General features: G+C 43.6%; 1 long non-coding RNA gene across 2 annotated transcripts; it reads left to right on the top strand.

The window, feature by feature from the left end:
• Positions 1 to 980: 980 nt before the first annotated feature.
• Positions 981 to 10,214, top strand: LOC123940188. Of its 2 annotated transcripts, XR_006818044.1 has the most exons (4): positions 981 to 1,063; positions 1,148 to 1,270; positions 5,314 to 5,480; positions 9,727 to 10,214. It is a non-coding gene; the product is annotated as an uncharacterized LOC123940188 (long non-coding RNA). The 2 variants fall into 2 exon arrangements; XR_006818043.1 differs by having other exon boundaries at positions 1,013 to 1,270.
• Positions 10,215 to 10,910: the final 696 nt, after the last annotated feature.

The raw sequence follows: 10,910 nt of genomic DNA, 5'->3' as shown, positions 1-10,910 counted from the left end.
AGTAAATAATTCATCTTTCCTTATCTGGTCCAAGAATCCATCTTTATTTGCACTAATTGCCATGCAACAAAGTATTAAAATTCTCATGGATTTATTAAATTCTGAATGTATATATCGGTTCTTTTGTTCTTTAACCTTTACCTGTTGAGTGCCTTGGATGTGCTGACTGGTAGGACTACAAAAATGAATAAGATAGATTCAAATTTCCTCTTCGTAGAATGTAGTCAAGTATGCAAGAAACCACTACAAATTGTTGTATAGCCTGTGAAGAAAACCAGCAGGGTGCTACGATGTCAGACAAATGTGTGTGTGTGTGTGTAATTTACTTTAAGCAGTGGTAAAACTCTTCAAGGAGATAACATTTAACATTTAAGCTAGGAACTTAAGGTTGAGAAAGAGCCCATCATTTCCAAAAATGAAGTGTTCCAAATCCAATGCTCTTAGTTTCTACTGAGGTTCAGAAATTGGAAACAACTAACTGCTAACTGGAGGAAAGAAATGATATTTGAAGAGGTCAGAATATATTGTGTGCCAGGGGGGAGGATGGGTGCAGGAGTCAACAAGACAAAACTTTCCTCCAGGAATTTGCAGTGGGATGGGGCTTGGGGGATGACAAGAAGACGTAAATGAACAATTAATGCTTTGGCCACTCTCTATGATTTTGGCCTTTAACATCTAATTTGGGCTCTATAGGTCTCTGCCACCTTCTCCCAGCCCCAGACTTCTCAGGGCCACGTTCTCCTGCCCCATATCTGTGCTGGTTTGAATCCAAGCTTTGTGTCAGTAACCCTCCCTAACAGCCTTTATCAGGGATGTCTTCCTTCCTTTCCACCCCAGGCTGTTGAAGCTCAAGGTTCAATAGGATCAGGGCAATTTGATATGTAGTGATCAAAGTAGAGATAAATTCTGTTCAAGGTTCACTGGAAATGCATACAGAAAAGATATAACTTATGGCTCCAGGGAGATGAGATAGAAAAAAAAGAAAAAGAAAACTTAGAAGCCAAGTGAGAAGTTGACGTTCCTTTCTGTTTTTCTAGATCACCACCGCTATGACCACCTCTTGGTAATTTCACTTTGCACGGGATCAAGTTTGGCTCCGACTGGAACAGCACTGTTTCTAACGGTCACCTCCTTTCTGCTTCCCAAGCTGGATGGATCCGTAGGAAAGTGGCTACAATAATTTCAAGCACTAGCAGTATGAGGAAGGAAGGGGAATTCCTGTGATCCCAGGTCATTTCTGGGAGGCTGTCATGGTGGGAGGAAAGGAGAGGTAAGAAGAGTAAGCAGACATTTTAGGGAAGGGAGGACACAGAAAGGTGAGAGGGGAGGGGGTTTTGTTATTATCATCTTAAATATTTAGTGATTCTAAGTTTTTACAGGTGCTGCCTCATATTTTTCTCTACGAGGCTGGGCCTGTTTATTTATATCTCTTGGACTTTGATGGTTCTCAAAGTGGGGATGGCAGCCAGAGTTCTAATCTCCTTCTAACCTTATGAGTCTCAATAGCAAGTTGTAAATTGATCTTGCCAAAGAGAGTCTTTTCCTTCTGTAACACCCACCAAGGTGAAGTTTCTACCACTTCTTAAAAATGTCATTTATACATCTCTTATGGCTTGAATTGTATCCCCCAAAGGACATGGTGAGGTCCTAATCCTCAGTACCTGTAACTTTATTTGGAAATAGAGTCTTGGCTGATAACCAAGATAAGTTGAGATCACTAAGATGGGCCCGAACCCATTATAACTGGTGTCTTTCTAAGAAGAGGAAACAGCATGTGAAGACATAGTCTCATGGGGAGAAGGCCCTGTGATGATGGAGGTTAATAACTTTTTCAAGGGCGGAGACAGGCTTATTGCTTGAGAAATCCCCACAGGGTCTGCATACCATGGCTGCTTAATAAAAGTTGTTCCTTGACTAAGACAAAAAGACTGACATCTACAGGGAATAATTAACAGTTGCTAACAACAGCTATATATCTATACTCCTATACTTTTCCAATAGTAAAAACCCTGAGAGTAACACATCATCTTGTAAGCATAAAAAGAAAAATCTCACGGTACAAAAAGCTTTCTTAACTCAGTGATGGGTTAACCAGTAGTTGTATGTTTGTCACACGTAAGATACCACGCTGGGCTCAGGGCATGTGAAAAATCTAGGACATCACTCCTACTCTGCCCTGTTAGGTGTTTATGTTCCAGTTGGGGGGAAAAATCCATAGAAGACAAAACACTGATTTAGTATAACATTTTGTGGCAGAAAAAACCACAGCACTGGAAGAGCAAAGACCTGAGTTTTAGGTTCGTCTCTGCTACAACTCAGGAGTATGCTCATATTAGAATAACATTCTCTCCAGTTTTTGGGTTTCTATTATAAAAAGGTAAGAGTTGAACTTCATCTCTACATTTACTTCCAGACCTAAAATACTATGAATAACTTGGATTTCAGAAGACATATTGGGTTCTAACAACCTGACCCATAATCACCTAATCAAACAAGGAATTTATTGGCTTACATAATTGGAAGAGATGGTTAGCTTCAGGCATAGCAGGATCTAGCTACTCAAAATATATCCGCAGAATCCATGGTCTCTCTTAGTTCTTAGTTCTGCTTTCTCCCATCTCAAAGGTATGTCCCTTCTTAAGGGCAAGATGGCTGCTGGTGATTCCACATTTTCATCCTTACAATTTCAAAACTAGTGAAAAGAAAATGAGAGCTTTCCTTTCCTCAAAATCCAAATATACATCCTGATCTGAATCTCTGGTGGCAGCTGGGACTCATACTTTCTCTGAACTGGCCACTATAGCTGGGGGAGCATAGTGAAGACTGGATTTCATGTCACCTCTAGAGCTGAAAGAAGTCAAGTCCACCCAAACCGTGTGGGTGGTCTGAGAATGGGGGGAGGGGGGCACCCAGAGAAAACTGGGATGCTTTAAAAAAAATTTATTTATTTATTTAACAGAGAGAGAGAGAGAGAGAGAGAGATCACAAGTAGGCAGAGAGGCAAGCAGAGAAAGAGGGGGAAGCAGGCTTCCCGCTAAACAGAGAGCCCGATGCGGGGCTCGATCCCAGGACCCTGAGATCATGACCTGAGCCGAAGGCAGAGGCTTTAACCCACTGAGCCATCTAGGTGCCCTTGGGATGCTTTTAATAAAAGAAGGGTGAGCGGATAGTAGGGTGGCCAAATAAGACATGTCCACTGCCGAGGACAAAAGGAGCAGAGTACAGGAAGTAAAAGGAGAGAATGAAAGGAAAAAGGGAGAACAGTCCTGAGAATGGGAAGAGTAGGTGGAAACAGTAGTCCAGATTATTTTGAACCCACTAAGAGGATGAGAACTGACTTTGGAGCCACCACAAAGAGGATCAAAGTGCCCTTCCTTAGAGCTTTCCCTTCCGGTCCAGCTTGCTGTGCATCCCGGGGGCTCCCTGCCTGTGGCTGGCCACTGTCATGGACATATTCAACTGCAGCTCATGCACCTGTGCAGCAGCCCCATTCCAATGGCTCCTTCCTGTGCGCTTTGTCCCGGGAGCTTTGCTTCAGTGCCGGCTGGTGGATAGGGCTCCGCTGTCCACCCTCCCGTGAAGATGAACCACCACTTTTGGCCTACACGGCAGGGTTCCAGATCCCAGCCTTCATGCATTAACACACGTATCATTTGCTACATTCAGAGTGTTATAACTCTGCGCTGAGCACCATGGGGCAGGAGAAAGGAAGGTAAAAAATAGGGTGTTTGCCCCCCAAGAATGTAATGTTTCTTTGTAGGGAATAAGATATTAAAAAGAACCATTGTCAGCCAGGATAAAATTGATGTATGAAATGACTACTATAGACCATATTATGGACTGTTATAGATGAAAACAGACTGTGATAGGCTATTCTGTAACTAGAATGTTACAGAAGTTGGGAAAGAAGAAATGGGGGCCCAAAGGAATGAGGGAGGCTCACGAGGGAGGCTCATGAGGGCGTGTCCCTTATTCTGGCAAGAATTGGAAGGGCAGTTAGGGGAAGGACACAGAGAGGTTGTTGGCAGTGGAAGTGGTGAATGCCTTTAGGGAATGAGCAGGCGAGAATATACTGTGCTGAGCAGCGAGGGCAAGCTGAGGAGACCTGAAAAGTTACCTAGATGGGGACACCTGCTCTTGAGTAGTGGCAAAGGGGAAGCTATGGAAGAGAACCCAGGGTTTCAGGCGAGGGTGGCTGGCACCTTCAGCTACAGAGCGGTCTCGGAAGGAGCTACTCTAGGAGGAAATGTGGATGCTGAAGTGCCAGATCACTCACAAATGAAGTGTTTAAAGGGCAGGAGAAGGAGGAAGAGGTGCTGGGCTTCGCCGAGAAGTCAGGGATGGAGTCCTTCGGGGATCCATCCGTGCAGAAGGATGATAGAGTCTTGAGATGTGTGCAGGCAGAGGGAACAGAAAAAGACCAGCAAGTAAGTCAAAAGGTTCCTCAGACAAAGTGATAAGAGAGGTGCCTGGGTGGCTCAGTGGGTTAAGGCCTCTGTCTTTGGCTCAGGTCATGATCTCAGGGTCTTGGGATTGAGCCCCGCATCGGGCTCTCTGCTCAGGGTCTTGGGATCGAGCCCCGCATTGGGCTCTCTGCTCAGCAGGGAGTCTGCTTTCTCTTCTCTCTCTCTCTCTGCCTGCCTCTCTGCCTACTTGTGATCTCTGCCTGTCAAGTAAATAAATAAATAAATAATCTTTAAAAAAAAAAGAAAAGAAAATACACACGAGATACCACAAATGAGTGTGTGCCATCGCTGGACACAGGCTACCTTGCCTGGTCAGCCCTCACCTTACTGTTTCCTTGCTTACACCTTCTCACCCCAGAACTGGGCCTCCTGTGGACAGCAAACACCTCCTCTTCACCTCTGTCCCTCCGAATCTTGTGTGGCACTCGTCCCAGGAGAATCACCACAGCTGACTTACAATGTGTCTTTGTTGAATGAGTGGCCAAGATCAATGACTTCTTTAGAAAGTTGCTTGTCATAGGCCAGATTTTGTGGTGACCATCTCCAAGAGATACAGAAATTTCTTGAGCAGGAATTTTGTTCATGTGTCTTTTCGGTAAATAAATAATCTGGCTGGAAAGTAGGGGTGTGTGTGTGTGTGTGTGTGTGTGTGTGTATACAGGTTTTTCTCACTTTTAGTCAATTCAGGGTAGGAAAGCTGAGATTCCCATCCAAAGATGAGCAAGGATGTGTATGTGAGTGATCCTGCAATTCTTAAATTGTTTCCCATCACCATTCTTTTAAGAAGATTCATTAGCATGTTTTAATCCACTATTTTCTTACTTGTTGAATATCTACTATGTGCCAGGTGCTCTGCTGGACACTGGGGATTGGTGGTGACAGGACAAGTGTGGGCCCTGATGGAACTTACCTTCCACTGGAGAAACATAAACAAGTACACAAAGACACAAACAGCAGAGCGACAGGTTGCCAGGAGTGTGGTGCTGTGATGGGAATAAAGAGGATGATAGGAAGGTAAGCAGGGGGAGAGGCCAGGGGTGATGGGGCAGGAAGGGGCAGTCTGCATGAGTGGGGGACCTGGATGAAGCATTCGAAGAACTAGAGGAGGCAGTTTAGGGAGAGAAAGGAGGCCCCCAAGTAGAAAGTCTGTAGTACATTTGAATGGCAGAAAAGCTGACTGTGGAGTGGTGGGGGAGAGCGGGATGCTAGTCGGTGGACGCAGATTCATCAGAGCCTTGTAGGCTATCGGGGGAGGGGGTTCGGATGGGGTTCGGAGGATATTCGTAGCGAACTGTAAAATCACTAAGGAATTTTAGATACAGTATGTCAGGCTCTGAGTTAGTGTTTCAAAGATCACCTAACTGTGTGGGCTATGATGGACTTGAGGGGATAGAGCAGAAGAAAAGAAACCCCTAAGAGTCTTTCCCAGTGGAGCAGGTGAAAGGGGGCGGGTGGCTTGGATGCAGATGTGGGGTTTAGAGATTTGGAAGTAAAGCCAAGAGGACTTGTTGGCAGGTTGACTTGTGGATGGAGTGCAAAAGAGAATCAGGGGTGTCTCCTTCAGACTTGAGACTCAAACTCTTGGGTGGGGTACCAATCACTAAAGTCGTGGGAGGCGATCTGGGAGCGGCGGGAGCAGGAGTTTTGGCTTGGATCTTGTTAGAGTGCGGTGCTTATTAGCTGCCCATGTGGAGCAGTTGGGTATGTATGTGTGATGCCTGCATTAGAGACCTTTGGAGTCACGAGCACACATGTAAGTCACGAGCCAGGTGGAGATTCCTAGGAGAGAGTGTGAGGATGGAGAAGGGAAGTGCAGAGAAGGGAGGAGAAGAGAAGAGCAGACTCAGGACTGAGTCTTAGGTGACCAGCACTTGCCTACTGGGCAGAGAAAGGGAGGGGAGACAGCAAAGGAGACAGAAGGAGCGGGGAGTAAGAGCAGAGCAAAGTGGGAAGAACGTGTGTTTAGAAAGGCAAGAGGGTTACTTCAAGAAGGAACGTGCTTAACTATGCTGACTGCACCTGAGAGAAATATGAAGCAAACAGAGTGTCTAAAATGTATTTTACTTGTACAAATTAACCATACAGGCTTTCAGGAATATATATACCACACAAAAAGAAACAATCTTTTCTTGGATAGTTTTTTTTTTTTTTTTTGATGACGAATTAATAATAATTTCTCTCTCTCTTTCTTTAAAGATTTTATTTATTTATTTGACAGAGAGAGAGATCACAAGTAGGCAGAGAGGCAGACAGAGAGAGGGGGGGAAATAGGCTCCCCGCTGAGCAGAGAGCCCAATGCGGAGCCCGATGCAGAGTTCGATCCCAGGACCCTGAGATCATGACCTGAGCTGAAGGCAGAGAGGCTTGACCCACTGAGCCATCCAGGTGTCCCAATGATAAATTCTTCAAAAAATAAAAAATAAATAAATTCTTATTTAATTAAATTTTTTAAAAATTAGCAAATTCAATTTGATTTGTGTAAAGAGATTTGATTCTAATCAGAGTTGGCCTGGTTGGGTTGCGGTAGAGCTGGTAGTTGCTCACAAGATCACTCCAAGGTCACCGAGGTCTCCTTGGCCACGTCACCCACAAGGCACCTGGCCCTGTCCTTCTTCTCTGTAATGAGCTGATGACTGGAAGGTCCTTTTGTCTTTCTGGGCTTCCATTTTTGTAGTTGTGAAGCAAAGGGGGTTAGACCAGTACCTTGTAAAGTCCCTTCCATCTTAAGGCTACTTTGATTCTGAGATTCTAGCTAGGCCCATTCATTTAGTCCTTTCTTACTAAAACGAATGAACCTCAATAAAAATTGTTTTGTTGCTGTCCTCAAAATTTGCTAATTTGTTAGCATCGCCAGTGTTAATGGGCAAAAGAGTATTTTTATTTCTGACTTTTAATTTCATGATTCTGAGCAAAGCCATGTCCATAGCAAGACGCAAGATCTGCATTTTCTGAGTCTTGTTGCTTTATGGCATCTTAAAGCCTGTTCCGTGTTAGAAATCAGATTTTACTTTATAAGGGTACACAATGACTAAGATACCTAAGATAAGAACTCCTTGCCTTCCACACCTCCTGCCTCCATTTTGACTCTATTTTGCTGGCTGACTTCAAGACCTGAACTTCTTATAAAGAATGTGCATGTGGAAAGTTATTTGTTCTGAGGCCCTTTGCTCTCTCAAGGGCCACAACATGGATGGCCTCCCCCAGGAGTTTAAAACTTAATTTGATGACATACACATGGCAAAAGGGAGACTACTGCAGTTCCATAAAAAATCATTTCTTAGCCCACGTTTCAGATCTCCTGAATATTTCTGAATTATCTTTAAATAAAGGCTGTGGAAAATTGTGATATAAGTCATGCATAGCAATAATGGATAAATAATTAATAGAACAGGAAGCTAATAACTCACTTGCTGACCAATATGCCATAGAAAACGTCATTGCCGAAGGGTGAAATGATAAAGGTTATGCTTCACTTTTTAATGGATAACTAAGACTTCCTAACTGTTCCCGAGAGTAAGACTACTTTTAGAGATAGAATTCTCAAAGTAACAAGGGAGTCAAGGAATTTATTATAAGGAATTTACTTAGTAATTAGGCACAGAGACTTATTTTATTTCCTTACCATAATTTATTTATTTTTTTAAAAGATCTTTTTTAAAAAGATTTTATTTATTTATTTGTCAGAGAGAGAGAGAGAGAGAGAGAGAGAGAGAAAACACAAGCAGGCAGAGTGGCAGGCAGAGACAGAGAGAGAAGCAGGATCCCCGCCAAGCAAGGAGTCCAATGTGGGACTCGATCCCAGGATCCTGGGATCATGACTTGAGCCAAAGGCACCAGCTTAACCAACTGGGCCACCCAGGTGTTCCATACCATAATTTATTTTTTTAAATCCCCCCTTTTCATTCTACTCATGTTTATTAGCCTCCTGAGAAGAGTGAGTTGAAATTTTGCATTTCACTTCTCGGGTACATGTTAAGTGGCTAGAAAACACGAAACCTTTTAAGCGATCAGTGAGTAAAGATACCTAGCTGGGTGCTATGTACCCAAGAGATGTTTAACAGCTAGCTGAGAAAACAAACACACAGACACAATAATTATGTGCTAAGTAGATGCACAAAATGAACAGTGGTAAGAATTGAAAAGGACACTTTTTTCCCCTCCTGCTAGCATATATAAAAATACCATATGGATTTTTTTCTAATCTTTTTCTATGTCATCATATTCTTTTGTCCTTAATTCAGAGTCATCTGGGAAATTTTGCGGGTTGAAAGAAGCCCTACTGAGTCAAGTATTTACAACTAATTACTACAATAAAAACTATTAAAAAGAACACTTATTTGTCTGAAAAGATACCCAAAAACCTTGTAGAAAAACCAACCGCATTGAGAGGCATGTGGACATCACTCAACGTTGACAATAGTGAAACCCCAAGTGCCTAATTATAGATATCGTATACGATGCAGATTTTTAAAATTTGATAGAGTTTTGTCTACCGCAGCCAGCCAAGGTGAGACTGTACTGTGGTACCTGAGTTCAGTCTAGGCGCTTGAGACGCCTTGCAGGGCCTGGAACGGAGAGGGAGGCCGGAAGTCAGCACACGTTGGGTTGGAAAGTGTGCTGATTAATTTGGTGTGTCAGCTGGCCTGGGCTAAGGGATGCCCAGATGGCTAGCAAAACATTATTTCTGGGTGTGTCTGGGTGGGTGTTTCCGGAAGAGACAGGAGTTTGATTCGGTAGACTTGAGTAAAGATTTGCCCTCATTGACGTGAGGGGGCATCGTCTCATCTGTTGAGCGTAGAATAGGAAGGGAAAAGGAAGGGCCAGTTTCTGCTCTCTCTTCCTGAGCTGGGATGTCCATCTCCTCCTGCCCTCGGACAGGGGCACTCCCGCTTCTCAGGTCTTTATATTTGGACTGATCTCATCACTGGTATTCTTAAGTTTCCAGCTTGCAGAGGGGAGACTGTGGGGCAACTTGGCCTTCACAACTGTGTGACCCAAACAGTACCCGAAATCAATCAATCAATCAATCCATCCATCCCTCTATTAGTGGTATGTATACCTTCCTTCCATGAGTTCTGCTTTTCTGGAAAACTCTGACTAAGATGTCAGGGTTTTGTTAAAGCTACAATATGGAGTCAAATCATGGTTTTGGTATTTAAAGGTATCACCAGCCACCCCTGTGTTTCATTCCACCGGACAGCACCAGGTGTGTTTGTAAATGTCTGCTGAACCAAAGCAAACTCGCCTCCCTCCCTACTAGGTGCTGAGCACCGTGCAAATGCTGAAGATGAAGGTGGTGAAGACGTTGCTGGTGTCACTAAGTGCACAATTGTGGAAGAGACATGTAAGCCTCATCTAAGACAGTGAAGAAAGTGTTCTGGGAAGGATGTCCCAGGTACACACTGGACACTCCATCTTTTTCTTTTTGAGGGGTGACACAGAGCTTATGGAATCTCGTTTTTCTCTTTACAATAGAGCTCACATCTACGTGATATTTTGCTAGTCTGTGTGGGTACCTTAAACCTAAAAGTCTAAACACCTTACTATGAATGGGCTCAAACTAAAACACATTCACCCTCACACTAATTGTCTTAAAACAGTCATGCATACATGATATTCTTCCTATAAAGTCAATGTTGATCCTCAAACTCAACACACACAAAACAGATAATCATATCAAAAAATGGGCAGAAGATATGAACAGACACTTCTCCAATGAGGACATACAAATGGCTATCAGACACATGAAAAAATGTTCATCATCACTAGCCATCAGGGAGATTCAAATTAAAACCACATTGAGATACCACCTTACACCAGTTAGAATGGCCAAAATTAGCAGGACAGGCAACAACATGTGTTAGAGAGGATGTGGAGAAAGGGGAACCCTCTTGCACTGTTGGTGGGAATGCAAGTTGGTGCAGCCGCTTTGGAGAACAGTGGGGAGACTCCTTAAGAAATTAAAAATAGAGCTACCCTATGACCCTGAAATTGCACTACTGGGTATTTACTCCAAAGATACAGATGTAGTGAAAAGAAGGGCCATCTGTACCCCAATGTTTATAGCATCAATGGTCATGGTCGCCAAACTGTGGAAAGAACCAAGATGTCCTTCAACAGATGAATGGATAAGGAAGATGTGGTCCATATACACTATGAAGTATTATGCCTCCATCAGAAAGGATGAATACCCAACTTTTGTAGCAACATGGACGGGACTGGAAGAGATTATGCTGAATGAAATGTCAAGCAGAGAGAGTCAAATATCATATGATTTCACTTATTTGTGGAGCATAACAAATAACATGGAGGACATGGGGAGATGGAGAGGAGAAAGGAGTTGAGGGAATTGGAAGGGGAGATGAACCATGAGAGACTATGGACTCTGAAAAACAACCTTTGAAGGGGCGGGGGGCGGGAGGTTGGGGAACCAGGTGGTGGGTA

The sequence above is a fragment of the Meles meles genome, chromosome 1 (genome assembly GCF_922984935.1).
Source record: "Meles meles chromosome 1, mMelMel3.1 paternal haplotype, whole genome shotgun sequence".
In the NCBI taxonomy this organism is placed as follows: domain Eukaryota; kingdom Metazoa; phylum Chordata; class Mammalia; order Carnivora; family Mustelidae; genus Meles; species Meles meles.
This window is presented reverse-complemented; position numbering and strand designations above follow the sequence as displayed.